Here is a 15604-nt window from a genome sequence, read left to right as displayed (position 1 = left end):
GAACTGTATGAATAACTCTTAGAATTTAACTGAACTCCTCATATGCTTAAAATTATGAAAAACCTTACAGATTTTGCTGGATTAGGGTTTAATGTTCCTTTAAGCTCACGTGCATCCTAATGACTGAGCATGCAGCAGACATCTCAAATACAGAGATCTAATCCAACACCAGACTGAGTCAAAAGCAAAACCAAACAGAACTAATATGTAACCAACATAATCCACTGAATGTGAAAGAATTTGAAAATCAGACCATATAATTTTGATATTCTCTGGAAAAAAAAAACAAGCCTCAAACAAATATCTCTCAAAGCACTTCACTAGCACATGATGCAAAAATATTTGGAGCCAAAGTCCATTAAATTGCAGATAGAGGTAGTCAAAATTCCAGATAGAAAACGTTTCTACAAGAGAGTAAATTTAAATATGTTGGAATTGTGCAAGGGTTTGTCATGAATCATATTGGCAAATCACTGAAACTTTTCCGTAAGAGAAGTTCAGTCTTCTGATATTTAAATAACAGTTAACATGTTTTCTGTATTACGATTATTACTACAATATTGAATCATTATTATTACAACGTCTAATAACTGAATGCAGCTTTAAAAGGTGAATCAGACAGTATTGTTTTGACTCTGCCAAAACATTTTGGTATGACTGAATGAAAATAAGATTTCCATTTATCCTGAAACAAAATTTCAGTTTTTCGACTACGTTGTTTTTCTTTCACTTTCCTGTTCAGAAGAGGAATTCTACTTTCCAACTACTCTTTTTTGCGGGAGGGTAGAGGAAAATAACACTAAAACCTCTGAAAGCAGGGAAGGAGAGTGATGGCAGGGGGAGGGCTTGTCAAAATCTTCCATTACTGCAAGTTATTATGGCAAAAATTGCTTTATTTCCTATTTTCTATGGAGCCAAACTCCATGCCATGTTTTACTTTTCATAGTCGGAGTTCCCAAGCTAGGATGCTGCACATGATGGGAGGCAATGTCAAGTGCAAGGGAGGAGATGCCAAGGCAACCTGGATCAATAAGTTACATACCTTGTCACTAGAAACCCTGTCTTCGCCAAGCACAGCAGCACAGCTCTGCTGCTGGAGGACACCTGCACGGCTGCTCCGTGCACCCAAAACAAAGTGATACTTCAGCCACCTCAGCGGTAACGCTGACACCCAGGTGATACCACCCCTGTTACATTAAGGAGTTCTTGGTTTCCTTTTTTCCTTATTATTATTTCCTAAGATAATTCATCTTTTCTTACACCATGGACATACTTTCAGCATGTGCGTACAAGAAGAAAAACTTACTTTGAAGATGTATAAGCACTCCATTTTTTAAATGTAATTACTTTATAATCATAGTCTAGTTTTGAGCTTAGTAATACCAGTGTTAACTAGGCTATGGAAACTGGAAACATGGAGTAGCTTCTGGTTTACACAAAGTCATGGTTCTCAGAAGGAGACAAAACCCCTAAGTCAAAACTCAGTGCCAGTGGAGACAAGGCAGGTTTGCCTCCAGCCATCCATCCTTCAGTTGACAAGCACTGGACATATTCAGAGTCTTGCTGTGTGTTACCTTTGACTGTTGTTTACCATCATTAGTTGCAATTTTAAGAACCCTCTGAACAAAAATACATTTGAAAACAATGTCACCTGCAGCTCTAACCTACCTGGGCTGATTGTGGACAGGGTTTTGGTTCGTGACACAATGCAATACGATTTAAAAGCTTATGAGATAGGAGATAAAATCTTACATTTTTGGCCAACTACAGAGTCATAAGGCAACACAGACAGGATTTTTGTGAATGGACACTTAAATTTTATTTACATTCTGAAGACTACCTCACAGATAGAAAAAATAGGTTGGCCATTAGCTAGAGAAAAGAGTTGGGTAATAATCTAGGTAGCACATAGCATTACTTCTCCACTGAACGAGAATAAATTAGGTTAGTTTGCACTTTCCCTGGCTTCCACACAATATATTCTACAAAAAAAACCAACCCTGAGGATAATTTGTCTAGAGCGTATTATTCATATACCATTACAGTGTATCAAAATAATAATGCTGTTATGGTCTAAGGGTTGAAACAAAGGCGGCATGCAGGAAGATTAAGTATCTTTTTATTAGACCAACATATTTAGAAGAAAAAAGACAAGATTTCAGCAATTCAAGACCATCTCCGATTATCTGAGGATCTGTATGCCAAAAGTCTGCCTGGTTTTCCCCTAATGATAACAGTTAGGCAAATGAAATATATTAACCTTCCTCATAAACCTTGCTTCAAATGGTGAGAAAGCTCACATGGGTTTATGTTTAGATATGGAAATAGTGAGAAGAGAGAGAAAAAATGAGGTTAAGAACAGGGAGATTTTTCAAACCATTTATTCTAATGTCCTCCTAACTCCCAACATAAGCTTCCAGCAAAGCTGCATTATTTTCAGTGAAACAAAATTACTCATGTGGAGACTAAGCAAATTCAGTCACTCGTTTTTTTTCAAACTAGCTTTGTATTTTATGCCTGCTAAAGATTTCAATTACCCATTAAGTGAAAACATCTGATTTAAGGGCAAAGTGTATAATCTAATCAGTCCTGTCAAGAATACTTAGGCCATCATGCAAAGTTACTATTTATTCTTTTTAAGCATTGGGGATGTACCTAACAGCTTCCCTTGAAGGAAAGAAAGCAGCACAGAACTTGCCTATTTATCCAAGATTGTGCTCTTCCAAGAATCTCAGATATGTATAATTTCAAGGTGTGCTACTTATTGCTAATGCTTTTGTTCCCAGGATATCAATGCGATCCTGACCTTGCAAGGGTATCTAACGTGTTATAGTGATGGAGTATCTTAGAGTGAGATTGACTGGACACTTAACAGGTACGGTTGCCTTGCAACTACGTGTCCTGTAGAACGCGTGCACTTTCATTGCTTTGATGTTTGACATGTCACACCAAGAAACAATCAACTCTTGATGCTCACGTCTAAACTACAGACCTGATGGCCCGATGGGACAGAGCTAGGCTGCAGCAGGCAGCCCCCCTTCTCCAGACAAAGCAGGGAACGTGTGCATGGAATTCTCTCTCCAAAATGGAGGAGAATGTGAAAAGCCAACTTGCTAACTGCCTACTTCGAGAGACCTTAAAGAGAAAAAGAGAGAGCAGCATCAACTTTGGAGATGGATCCTTCGGAGTACTCTTTATAATTTCTGTGCTACAAATGAAGATGATTGTGTAGCGTAATATATTTAAATCTTGCTCAGATACAGATCAGTGGTGAAGTTTAGGCATCAATACATTTCTGGAAGCAAGAACTCTACAACCTGGTCAGATTTTTCATTCACAATGAATATCATTTTAGTGCCCTCAATGGGAACCATGAAGAAGGGAAGACGAGGGTGTGGTGTATGTTGCTGTATGCTATCACTGGCAGGCAATGTATACATGGCTTCATTTTGAAGTACTCAGGGTTGGTTGGCTAGGGGCCAAAATGCCATACTGCTTGGCTCTAGCTGGTATTTGTTGAAGACAATCCAGCATGCATATAGAAATGTCAGCACTATCTTTGCTCCAGTGTTTTGCATCTGACTTCATTTGACTGATGTTTAAAAAAAAATAATCCCATTTTCCCTTCTTTAAATGGAGAGGATGTATCAGGCCAGCAGTTTTCAGTGTTTCATTAATTAAACGACTTTACGGAGAAAAGCTTTACTATAAATAGCATTGCTGAAATAATCTGACTCAGTTGTCACCCACATAATAAGAATGTTCCTATTTATGGTTTTTTTTTCAAGACATCCAAACTGCTGCCAACTTTTTAAAAATTCATTTTTAGAGTAATACTGATGAAAAGCGGAAAATAAAAGGGTTGTGTTAGATGAACATCAGTGACAACATCACTATGCCCTGTTAGAAACAGATAAATCAGAGGATTTGCAGGTAGCTATAGTGTAGAACACAGTGGAATTCTGGTTCTCCTGCAGGCAAATCTTGAGGCTCACCAAACCTTCAATGGACTCGAACCCAGGCCACCTGACCTGGTGACTCCTGAGCTCCTCCAGAAAGCTCCAGGTTTGTCAGTTCAGAGTCTTCCATCAAAAGCCCATCTTTAGCACCTACTGGACCAGCAGCACTTGCCCTGTACCTCCCTTATCACCCACACAGGGAGGCCAGTATTTAGAGACCCTCCCTTGATCCGGCATTAACAACACAGTGCAAACCTTCAGTCAGGCTTCTTAACAAGCCTCCTGAAAGGGCTGCCAGGCTAATCCAACAGTTAGGCTTGTCAAAACATGGTAACTTTGGACCATAAGTCCCCCAACATGCACCTGAATTAGCTCATTTGGCTGGGAAGGACAACCAAGTCTTTTTAATTGACAAAAAGGGAGAGGAAAAGAAATCCCACAAACACAAATCACTGAAACCCACACAAGTGAAAAAAAAAAAAATCAAGCTATCTAGGAGCAAGCACCAAATGGAGCTATTCACATGAAAGAATCGCCCAGAATGAGATCACAGAGCATTGTGGTCTCATTGTAGGCATGATGGTTGAATAGTGAGTGTTTGAGCCGTGCCTGAGGCTGCGTTTGTGTGTGTCAGCGCAAGAGACAAGAGCAAAGGCCGCGAATCAAGCATTAAATACTGAAAACAAACTGCGTCTTTTAAGAATCTCTGAAAACAGCTTGAGAAAAAAAGCGGGAGACAAGGGCAGAAAGATACTGGAATTCGGCAGAATAGCCCTGAGATGGGTGCACAGACAGCATAGGGGATCATGAAGTTCTGGTTTGTAGCAGCACAGATTATTCCCGACAGGCACACAAATAGCATGTGCTATAAACTGTGTGGGATGGCAGGGCATGAAGGCCCTGACTGGTTCAGGGGACACATGCTCATGACCACCACTGACCCAGCCTTCATCTCAGCAGAACCCTGCAGCTCCAGCAGCACAGCAGCCTCTCCGCTTTATAAAAAGCTCCTGTTGCTAAGTGCAGGCTTGCTGGCAGACATCTAAATGCACCATTTGCCAAAAGATGTCTTTTCCTCTTTTGACTTATTCAAACTTCTGTAAATTACCAGCTAAAAATGCCCCGCTTTTCACGGGTTTTAATTAAGATTGCTTTCTCGCTGCAGGAAGAGAAATATTGAAAATACCCTGAAAAATTAGTCCCCTTGTTGCCAGGTGAGTTTCTCCAAACACACCCAGGCTTGCTAATGAAGTGAAACTCTTATCATCACTTCAGGTGGTAGCTAATTAGTATATTTTCTTAATTAAAATGCTTTTCCTATCGAGGTTTTCTTCAAGAAGGCCAAGGAGGGCATTTTGTTGCTATGACCACTGAAAATCAAACTGTCCTATTAGTGGAAAGGGACATCTGCTCTGGGATTCAAAACCTGCTAGAAACTTGCTGAGAACAATGTGTGCAAGTCTGGAAACAGCAACCAAATTGATCCAAATAAGAACTTCAAGACAAAAAGCTTTAAACTACAGAAGAGTAGAACTTCAGCTCATAAACCAACCGACAGGAGAAACGCCACTCCAACTATGTGTATGTTATTATGTTCACCTCAGTTTTATGCACAGTTTTACATAAGTTTGGGGCCCTTTACTTTGATTTTTGTTTAAAAATAAATTTTAACACACACACACAAACACACACACACCCCCATATGTTCTTTCCAATGCTTTTAACATCTAGAGATCTTTAAAAAATAAACTAAACTGGTTTCATGGCTTTGTAATTAGCACATTACCTGAGTTCTGTGGCAATCCTGACAACATTGATGAGGTCTTTAGAACTCCAAAGGCCGTGTTTCGGGTGCGTGCTTGACCCGCCTGTCTGGCAGCTCAGCCTTACTGATCGCAGCCGCTGGTTCGGACTTTCAGCAGCACACATTGAATGGCTGGGAGAGATGGGAAGGGGTCTCACCTGAGGGCCACCGCACTGGGGGTTGAACGAGGATACATTTGGTGTATTTAACCACATTCAGCTTCTGGATCTTCAGTGACTCTCTCCACCACCCCCCTTTGTCCCCAGAATAAATGTGTACAGAGCTATTCTCAAACTTTCAGCTCAGCACAAAAAAAAAAAAAAAAAAGTTAAAAAAAAGGTGAACTCCAGCATTCTGAATCATTTCTAGGAAGAAATGTAACAGCTTTTCCCCCTTCTCTCATTTTCCTGTCAGTGGCGTTCAGATAACACAGTAACTCAAGTCTTTCAAATGCTTCAAGTGTCTTGAAAGTATCTTGAAAGTGTCTCATTCTGCTTTTACCAAGTTTGACTCTCCCTCTGATTCCTGCAGGATGGGAAGCGGCTCCATCTGTCTCAGTGCGTCTGGGCGCAGAGAGGGGCTGTGACAGCGACAGCTCTCCGTCACAGCACCGAGCCGGGTCACAGCTGCCTTTCACCTATTACACACAACTCCAGGCTCTGTCTGCAGTGTGGAGTGTTTCCTTCCCTTTGCTTTTTAGGTGTAATGTACAACCTTGTCAAAGAGCTAAATATACTACAAGTTCTCACAAGAAACAGAGAAGTGTCAGGGACTGAATACTTTCACACTGACTTTATAATAAGTCTCCGTTGTTGTTTTTTTAATAACAATTTGACAGCTTGCAGAAGCAGTTAATTTTCCCCTCCGGTGCAGTAGCTCAGGGTTGTGAATCAATTTCTTCTTGCACAGACACGGGTGAAATCCCAGCCCTGCTGAAAAGTCTTAGTCCAATGGGAGTTTGTGACTGATATCCTGGGAGGGCAAAAGCTACGACTTCCCTTAAATGTTAAAAAATGAGGGGATTTGGTTAAACTGCAAATGTGTGAAAAACCTTACAGGTCAAGGAAGGATTACAGACCTGACCAATGCTGGGAAAGGAATGCTGGAAAGTGGAGTAACTTCAAGAAAGAAACCCCAGATTTCTAGGAAGAAATTAACAGTTGTGTTGTAGTGTGGGAAGTGAAATATTTTGGTTAAAAAAGAGAAAGTTATTCACTTAAACAAAAGATAAACAAGGTTGTAACCAGGACCCTGAACAAACGCATGCCTTGCGTCTTTAGTAGCGGTAGAATGATGGTGATTTTTAGCAAGAGGAATTAGCAGAATTGTAAAGTGAGCCTCCCAGCCTCAGATACTGCTCCAAGTATCTATTCCAGTGCCAGAGCCTGTGGTCAACAAGTGAACTATTCAGACCCATGTTCAAAACAAAGGAAAAGATGGGCACTAGAAAGAGAAAAAGCAATTCTTTGAAGATTTTAAGGTCAACGCTCACATTCCTTTTATGAAGTCACATCTCACATTTATTATAGAAGCCTTCTATTTCCTAGGTTCAGTTCCTTGCTCCTCCTGTCTGCATCATTATCCTCCCACACAATTCTGCAATATAATCCTGCCAGTGCTCCAAAGAATTTGCAATTGAACTAAAGAGTCATACATAAGGCACTCTCTGCTACTTGTGTGATACATCTGTGCCGTATAACAACAGCCAACCTAGAACAGGGTTTCAGATCTGCCTGTGATAACACTAGTAAGGAACTGGCTCACCACTGAATTTATAGGAAAGCATGTGACAGATGAGTGAAGAAGTACACGAGGATACGTGCCGAATGACAAGCATGTATACGTTTGATACCACCTGTCGTGTGGAAGCAAATATATCTCCTAAATCTCTGTGTTGCTCCAAGCCCTGAGCACAGCAGGGGTGTTCCAGCTCACGGGCAGACACCTCCTGCTCTGCATCAGTTTTGTGACCCTGCAGGCACCTCTGAGTGCATTAGTGCTGTGGTTGCTGTGACATCTTAGTCACTCGGCCACAGAGAAGGAGCATGGCAGGTGGCCAGAGCACAGGACACCCAGCCTACTTAACCAAAACCACAGAGATGCACAGGCCCCCAGATAATACAGTGATCAGCTGGCTTTGTGCACTCGAGACCCCTTTCTTTTGTCAGCGTGCACCTTCACAGCACCCCAGAGTGTCAGGGGTTGGAGGGCCCTGGAAAGCTCATCCAGTGCAATCCCCCCATGGAGCAGGAACACCCAGATGAGGTTACACAGGAAGGTGTCCAGGCGGGTTGGAATGTCTGCAGAGAAGGAGACTCCACAACCCCCCTGGGCAGCCTGGGCCAGGCTCTGACACCCTCACCGGGAAGAAGGTTCTTCTCATATTTAAGTGGGACCTCAACCTTTAAGTGGAACCCTGTGCAAAAAGCCAGGCTAAACAAGCTGCTGACTGGGCCAAGGCCTCTGGTACTAATCTTCCCTTAATAAATAAGTTGTTGCTTACCAGGAGAAGGGTCCTTATTAACAGAAGTTGCAGAAAGATCTAGATCTAGACCCATCCTGGGCATTCAGTACACACTAGAAACTGAGAGTTGCTGCCTCTCGCAGATGTCCATCACACCATACTGTGCTCACATCAACATGACCTTGAGAGATTGCTGCCATACTAGACTGGGCTTACCTGGAAAAATTCTTAGTCTGCTCTGTTTTGCTCAGTCCACACAAAGAGCAGATGTAGGCCTGGGTTCAGGTCTGGCATCAGATGTGTCCTTGAGTGACCTGCCCTGCACAGCCAGTGACCGTGCGCTCCTGCCGATGCAAACAGTGTGTCCTTACTGAAAAGCCTTCTCAGAAGCTGCTTACACGACCTGCAAGTCCACCAGCTCCTCTGTATCTGGCCAGTTTTCTTCTCAGCTCCTGCAGGTTACACTGGTTAAAACACCACACTAATGCTACTTCCCATCTACTCCAACAAGTTGCACATCCCTGCTTAATTCGATCATGGTTTGGATACATTATGGATCTTGTTCAAACTTGTGCTGATCAGTACATTTACATACATCATTCAAATACATATGTCAGGTCTTAAATTCCTGCCTATAAAAAAGAGGCTTTTCTCAAGCTGTTTACAGGGCATCTCTAAATTCTTTACGACTCTCTGAAAAATTCCATATGTGGAATCAGAAGTGAGAAATACTTCTAGAAACCCCAGTGGAAGTCAGGTGTGGTAGACATTCCCACCCCAAATCCAGTACTTTTAAATGTAGTTGATGACTTCCTAAATCTTTTAACATAAATAAAAGTATTGTGCAAAAAGATATAAAGGAAGAACTGAAATATTGCTAGTAACTAATAGTGGCAATATACAATACGAATTATACAATTATACAATAAGAATTACATGCTGTTATGTGGCATTTCTTGAACACAGACTAAAGGCTACACTACGCAACAAACACACACACGAAAACATATCAAAATCTAAAGTATCCCTTTGGAGTGTGGAATTTCAAACTTCACCAGCAAAAGACTTTGTAGAGGAACTGCAAGGAGTACACCACTATGCTTTGATTTTTACATCATCAGTGTTTGGAATAGTAAACAATTTATTGGAACGAAAATCACATTATTCTGTTTTCTCCTTGGGGGAAGAGAATTATGTTGAAAAGTGTGGCTTTCACCTCCATAAGTGAAAAAACAACCAAAAAAACCACAACAAAAAAGCCCAACAAAATCAGCATTTATCAGGAATCCTAAAGGTCCTTCTCTCACACAAAATCTGAAGCCGCGACTTACAGACGATACATCTGTTAATTGCAAGTTCTATTTTTGACAGATGTTCGATATGTAATAATGATCTGCTGCTTTGACTAATCCAGCCAAATCAACAGCTTTCGGCTGAATTCAAAGGCTATTTCAGGGAATTCTGCCAACATCTATGTCACTGGATTTAAAAAAAAATAATGCAACAGAAGCCTGTCTCCCATCCTCATAAATCTAAGCGCACAGCAACTAAAATATGAATTGTCACACTCTGCCCATAATCAAGCTGACCAGAGCTACGCTAAATAAATAAATAAATGGGCGGAATACAGCTAATGGTATTGCCCATGGGTTCAATATTTACCAGTTTATGTACCATCTGAGCTGTTTCCTGTAATCAGCCAGGCACATGGCACTTTCATTCTCAAGAGACATTATCACCATGACAACTTTATCAGAATAAATTATGAAACACAACACTTGGGGCACGCAGAATTCGGGCACAGGTTTGGAATATTATTTTGTTATTCTTTTATCAACACTTTAATTGCCCACTGGAGAGGAAGAAAAACATCAAAACCAAACAAAAAAACCCAACCAACCAACTAACCAACCAAAATAAACCAACAAACCAACCAACCAACAAATCAACACCAAACCCCATCAACCTACAAACCGTAACTATTGAAATAACAATAACAAAATGTAAAAGACTTTACAAAGGAAAAAGGAATAAAGTCATTAGGCTGAAAAATGGGCAATCAAAGGAGCTATTGCGCTCGGCAGATGGAAAAGCAGCAGGTGCCATAGTGCAATGGGACCTTGCTTCCCATCATGCGCACTCTACAATGATGCAGGATGACAGGGAAGGGAATTAATGTGTCGGAGCAGGTACTTTCTGTCCATTAGCTGATTCTCAATACATCTACACAGGCTGCTACCTCCAGCTCTTTCATAAAACGACTAACAACCCATTGTTCAAAAAGTTGCATGAAAAGGACAATGTTGTGTGACCTGCCTGTCGCCGTCCCAGATTAACGGAGTATTAGTGACCAAGTAAACACTTCTGCACCTCAAACTGGGATTAGAGATTTCAGCCTATGAATAAATTATTTGAATGCAGATGTTTAGAATACATTAAGGTAAAGCACATTGTACTGGCTCCACTGGGGGGAAATATTGATGAATAGAATTTTCATGCCCATATAAACTCTGGCAAACAACAAAAGCAGCGTGCAAAGCACGATAACACACTCACACCTATATTTTATCTGAGAAAACCCCTTGTTACATGAAAGACGATATATGTACTATAAACTCCATTACTCCGGTGGCCGATGGTACATCGCTGCATTCTACTTGGCTTGCATTCCTCATTTCCATCAAAAACGACAAAAAGTTGACCATAAAAATTAAAAACAAATCAATACGAATTGTCTTAAGAGGTTTCAGTTTGTCCAAGTCAGTCAGTCCCCTGTCCTTTCTGGCCATCTGTCCCTTCTTTGTTTTGCTAAGTTCAAGGATGTCTAGAATGATGAGTACAAGAACCACGTCTGGCAGCAATACAGGGACACACTGAAGTCCTTGCTCCTGACGCAGCGTTTCTGGAAGGACCAGGCTGCCCCAGCTGGAACAAACTGCACATTTCCACAAGCAAAAGGAATCTCTAAGAGGGCCCCATTAACATAAAGAATAAAATTGAAGTCTGTAACTCTGCAGTATTTAATACAAATTTGGCACAAGGATATGTCAGGTTTCTGTCTGACCCCAAGGTGGAACATTTCCAGGCATCAAAATATTTTATTCTGGAATTTATAGCAGTCTTTGAGCACACTGTGATTTGAAAATGTTTTATTGCTCAATATGATAAGCAAACAAAACATCAGTTATGTCAGAACCCTGCTGCTATTTCCAATTGCTTGCATTACATTTTTCTTTGTAATGATCACAATTAAAAAAAATACAGATAGATACAAAAGGCAAATCACTGGTGGACATAGAAAAGGTGGAAAATTCATGCAGGTTAGACAAGATGTCTTTTGCTCTTAACCTGTTATTGTGTAAAGAAACAACAGAAGCTGTAGTTAAAATGGAGTGTCAATTTTTATCTTAATTCCTTAGATATTTTAAATATACTTCAGAAACAGAATTAGCGTGCTTCCCCCCCCCAATTTTGTTTGCGATATATCATTACACTGTAGAGCTAAGAATTATCTTTTTAAATTATTTCCGCTTCGCAAAAAGGACTATTATTTTTAGAAAACATCCTTCAGAATCCTCTTCATTTATCGCATTCATAATTACAGTAAATAATGAGATCTCATTTACAGGCATATTTTACTCTTTAGAAGAGAACCAACAGAAGACCCAGTAGACATGCTCAGGCCTCCCAAAGCAACCTGCTGGACACGTGCAACAGCTGGGTGTTGAAGTCCTTGCTTAAAATTGTAACACGGCCTTTAAAAGAAAGGTTTAGGATATCAAAATACCACCAGAAATGGTCCATTTGTATTGCAAGGATAACACAGGATACGACTTTAGGGAAGTTTTAAACGAATGAAGCATAAGCAGGACTAGCCAAAGTATTATTTTAGAAATTTGGGGTACAGCCAGGGCAACCTTCACACCTGACTTATTTTAATGGCTTTTGAAATCTAATATAAGAATAAGAATTAACACTGAGACAGGACATAGTCAGATGGGTCACGGCAATTCCAGGACCTAGCACACTTGTAATTAGAGATCATTTCTGCCTCAAGTAAATCTATGCATTTAAAAGGAAGGCATGAGACGCAGATGAGACCAGAGAGAGAAATAAATATCACAGCAATGTGAAAGAATCTTACCTAAGAGCTTAGGCACAAAGTTAAATCTCAATATGCTTTTGCAGCAGCTGTTAAAGCAAAAGATCTCTGGCTGGCCAGATCTTGGAAATACCCCCAAACAAACACACCATATCAAATTTAACACACTCAGGTGCCTCCAATTAATCTGATAATGTAGTTTCAAGTGTGCAAGGCACTGCTGTACTAATATTTCTGATGTAGGACTAAAGAGCCTCCTGTTCTCCCAGAGTCCCAAGGGAGGCAGGTACCTTAAAGCCTAAACATGGTATACTTATTTCTATACATTCTACTTCCAGCAGCTCCATTTAAATGTAAATTACTGGATAAATTTCCAATAATGACCTATAAGAAATATTTCTGGTAGCATTTGGCGTGATTGATGTGAGTTCTATGGCACTGCCTTCTCACAGGGATGAGCCATTTTGCAGCCTGCTTCTCTCTATGATAGAGACCAAGGATGCACACAAAATGCCTGCTAAGCAGCCAGGATAATGGAAGTATTTAATCCTAAACCCGTATCAGAGTTCATTTTGTAGTTGCACACAGTAGCAGAGCAAAAAGAAACTGTAAAGATCTTTTCCTTGATTTGTGGGTTACGAGGGTTCTGCAATCGCCTTTTTTGACCATTAAAAAGGCAGTGAGGATGTATTCTGCCTGCAAAAGCTGCATGTTAGCAAACACGGCATCATGTTACTCCCAGCGGTTCAGGATGCAGTAACATTAACACTGACATATTTGTATGTAGTGTGGCCTCCTCTCCATATGCTCATTTACAATCTGATCACATGTCCACTTAAAAAAAAACCCTAAAAACAATCTCTCTCTGTGAAATGGATAAAACACTATTACTAAATGATATGCGTAATCATTCAGTGCCGTTACTACTGAAAGGTGATATTGCAGTGACATTGAGAAAATTGGATCTATTCTTCATACAATTATATAGCTACACTTTCACTCTAATGCCATTCTAATTGGAAAGGAGCACTGAAATGTGAAACTGGGTGCATTTCAATATCTAATTATCACTCGGTAAGTCATTCTCAAAATAGTTTTCTGGAAAAGACAGTTGCCAAGGATGCTATTTTAATTCTGAAGTCTTCACTGGCATTCTTAAAGAAAAATAACAAAAATCTTTTATTCACTGTTTGTCTGTATTTCAGCTGCACCACCGCAAAAAAGATGGACAATAAATCTATACAAACGTCATTTGGCCTTGCTCCAATGGAAAAGTGCTTGCATTTCCCCACTCTGCCAATCAAACGATGCTGAGTGAGATACACTTCCTGGGGCAAGAGCTCTAAAGGGTTAAGAGATAAAAACAAATTAAATTTTAAAAAGCAATATAAAGGCAGTATTTTTTGCATAAACCATTTGCTAGATACAACAATAAGATAAGTCATTTGACTTATTACAGGTAAAATCAGCAGAAAATACAGTGTAGAGCCATTACGGTGCTTTAACAAGGTTGTTTTCAACTGGTATTTTTCCCTCAGGATTTAACCTGTTGACAATCAAATGCAATTTAATTTTGATAACAGAATATCTTGGGGGTGATTTTCTAATGAAAATATTCTAAAGAACCAAACAAACATGAAATAGAACAGTTTTTGGGCTGAGCCTGGTTTTGTTTTTTGGAAGGAATAGAAGCTTTTAGCCAGCAATGCCTGTATTGCCTGCTCGTGTAAATGGGCAGCGTTCACCTACTAAAAGCCTCCTTGCAACAACTCCAGCAAACAGCAGCCAGAGACAGCTGAGTCTCCAGGTGCTGGGAGATCTGAATTGCTCCACAGCTCTCTGGTTTCAAGATTGGGCTAAAATTCCTAAATTTACCTGCCACTTAAGTTTATCCATCTTGGCTCCACTTGCTCTCCTCAAAAGCACAATTCAATCTAAACAAATAATTTTCGTTACCTAATGAAAAGGCTGCACCAGGAGGTGATGGGAAGAACAACGTTGAGACATTAGGTCACCAACACCAGGCATTGTAAACACAGTCTAAACATCCTCCTTTCTGACTGATGTTTCATCTGCCTTTAAAGACAGGAAGCATTGCAAAAAACACCTCCAAAGATCATGACTGTCTATCACCTTGCCCAGCACTGAAAGATTAGAGGGAGGAAATGAAACAAGTAATATCTGCAGGTTGAATAAACATCGACATCTGCAGCCAAGCAGATCATCATCAATAGTGTGAAAGAGATCCTTCATTTGCTTTTTATACGGGTGCCTGTTCACACATCCCAGCATGACCTTTACATTTATCACAACCATATGACACTGTTGACTCACGTTCAGCCAGTACAGGTCTGATCTTCAACAGTTCTGTCATTCTTGCACTTGAAGAGAATTCTTACCACAGAGGAAAACTTTTCACTTTACTGTATTTAATTATAACTGTTGTTTGCTTTGAAGTTTTTTATCTATCTTGTTAACATCATTCTTAAGAGACAACCAATCCTATGATAGTTTTGAAGCTCATTCTCCCTTGGTGTCATCTGCAAACTTAATAAACATAGCAGTAGCCCCAAACCCTGTGCAGATCGCCTGGAAGGCCCACTGATTCCTACTCAAGAAAGCCAGTAATAACTACTCTTTGACTGCAGTTGCTCTAGAGCTTTACATATGGCTTCTGGAACCTCATTCATCATGAGTGCCCATACACAATGACAAACGGCTCCAAGATTTTCTGACTGGTGCTCTAAGTGCCCTAAAGAAAATATTTGCAGGCCTAAGTATTTTTAAAATATCCATTAGACAGAAGGTCTACAGATCAGGTTAGGATCTATCGTGACTTCTTTCATATTAGTTTTCATCATATGATTAAAATACTTTTTGGTGAAAACCAAGGCAAAAAGTAGACTCCAGCCTTCTGGGCAGCGGTTGCTCCTATCTGCCCTTCCCTGCTAAGCAGTGAAAGAACTCATTCCTTGGTTACTGCCAGGCAGAGTGTTTTCTTCTACTATTGGTTCTCATATTTTCCCTGCATACTTTTACTACTCTTTGGCAGTCATTCTTAGCAGGCTGACCTACTTTCTATAAAATTCCTTGAGGTTTAAGTCCTTGAAGAGTTCATGATTTAGCTGACCTTCATATAAGGACAGCTAGTGTCTGTGGCCTTACTAGGAACTCTAAGGAACTGCCACTTCTTCAGAATGTCTTCTCTCTTGCTCTTATACAGTATCCATATCTGTAACCTAAGGAGATTAAGTATCACTTCTTTAAGTCCAGTA

This window comes from Nesoenas mayeri (assembly GCF_963082525.1).
Source record: "Nesoenas mayeri genome assembly, chromosome: 11".
Classification (NCBI taxonomy): Eukaryota; Metazoa; Chordata; class Aves; order Columbiformes; family Columbidae; genus Nesoenas; species Nesoenas mayeri.
The sequence above is the reverse complement of the archived record's forward strand: the minus strand, read 5'-3'. Positions refer to the sequence as shown.